Source organism: Lepisosteus oculatus, chromosome 22, assembly GCF_040954835.1.
Source record: "Lepisosteus oculatus isolate fLepOcu1 chromosome 22, fLepOcu1.hap2, whole genome shotgun sequence".
NCBI classification, from domain to species: Eukaryota; Metazoa; Chordata; class Actinopteri; order Semionotiformes; family Lepisosteidae; genus Lepisosteus; species Lepisosteus oculatus.
Window position 1 is genome coordinate 13,916,619 of NC_090717.1, and position 2,104 is coordinate 13,918,722.

A 2,104-nucleotide genomic window follows, 5' to 3' on the forward strand; every position below is an offset into this window, starting at 1 on the left:
GCAGCACAGTTCAGTGAACTGATATGAGCTCATTCATGACAGAAAAGGCTGATTCCGGAGAACACAGAAACATGAACAAAGATCATCCCCTCTGCACTCAGTCAGTCTCAAAGGGTTTTTATCATCTGAGTACATCCTCTCTCATCTGGTGTTGCATTAAATGTCATGATAAGGCAAACCTTAGGACCTGCCTACACTTAGAATCAACATTAGTTCTACATACAGATATGCATATATGAAACAGCAGTATGCTTTACACAATTTAAATGTCACTTACATTTTCTGTAAAAATACAAGCAGGTGTTTGTCTCCTTGCTTGTGCACAGCTTTAAAACACCTTTAGAATCTACAACAAGAGTCTCCAAACTGGTGGTGTCCACAGAAGGAGAGATTTTGCTGTTGCACAAACCAGTGCAACACTGATACTCCTCCCCACCTTGCTTCCTCTCAGTTCCAAGATTTATTGTTACTGGCCCCTGCTGTGCTGGATAGACCTGCATTTGCCCACAAATCTACTTAAGGTAAGAGATTATCTTGACTACCATTTGCTTCATTGATTAACTTCTATATTTAGTAAATGTAGAAGTTGATTTGCTGATGAGTATAACTTACCAAATATTCACTACACTTAATAAACAAGTAAATAATGCTGCATTTAGACACTGGGTTGCAATTCATATTTTTGCAGCTGTAGCTAGGTATGGCAGCTGAGAATCCTAAGGTAAACTTGTGGCTGTTTATTCTGTTTTTAATGCTGATAAAATATAATATGATAATACTACAGTTTGCTTTGAAGCCTAACAAGCTCAGAAACAGTGTATGGAAAAACAGGTTAACAAATAACAAGGCAATCAAAACCTTTAATCTTGGGAGCATAATTTAAAGACTAATATCTTGAGCCTTCATTCCCTGATTCTTGACCTCAAACCTGGTTGAGTCTGGTATTATTTCAAACCAAATTCTGAGCCATAGCATTGAGCCAAGATCTTAATAAGAATAGGATAGCAGAAATACATGGTTCCAAGGGGTTTTAAAACACATCTTCCTTTCTAGCATTTCAACAATCTCGAAATCTCTAATCTCATTGAGACACGAAGGGATAGTAACCTAGCTCTGCTTTTGCACAAGTTCCTGAGAGATCCTAATCAATGCTCCTGGGGGAATACAAAACAAGCAACCAGGCATTCTAGAGAAAGAGGTTCTTGTGCTAATCAGCTATGACCCACTGCTGGGCTGGTCCACCTCCAGAGCTGTGTCCAGTTCACCTATTCTTCTGGTTTGACCCACCACCTGTGTAACCAGGCAAGGACTGAATGAGATCTACATGATGTCCAGTGTGTTTCCAAGGATAGCATTTCCAAAACACTTCCAAATAAATGAAGTAAAGCAAAAAAAACCTGTAGAATGGAAAAAAGCTGACCACAGAGAATCGTCTCCTTTTCTGTCTGCTTAACGATGTGGTTAAGACACTTCAGGAGGAGTGCATCACAATTTGGAATAGGAAAATGTTGAGAAAGTGAGGCGTAGGCTTCAAGTATAACATTAAGTTGCTTGCAGCATCAATTAACTGGTGCTGATGACATCTTGTGCATTATTTACACTACTCTCGGGATACTCAGAATTAAAAATGTTCAGAATAACAACAGTGAGAATGATTGCCAAAGTTAGAGATAGTTGAATCAAAGAGTCAGTAGTCCTATCAACTTTAGATTATAACAAAAGCCATCGAAAAATAACACAAACGCAATTCATTTCAATATAGATACATTTTGTGAGAGTGCATGAAATAAACTTTTATGTATACAAACGGAGCATCTAAAGAAGCTACTTAAGCATGCTTTTGGAAAAACAAAGGCATATGAATTTGATTCATGTTTTGATTAATTGATCGTTCATACTGTAACTGATTGTGATAAACATGAGAAACTTTGTTTCATAAGTGGTAAATCACCTCATTAAAGGGAGACCTGATACAGGAGAGGAGACAATTAAGTCTTGGGACCTTTCTTGATTTCCCTTCTCATCCTGATGTGACTGGTTTAGCAGGACATCACATGCCCTTGTGCTGCTTGTGTAATAACAGCTTTCTTGAGAAATGAGAATG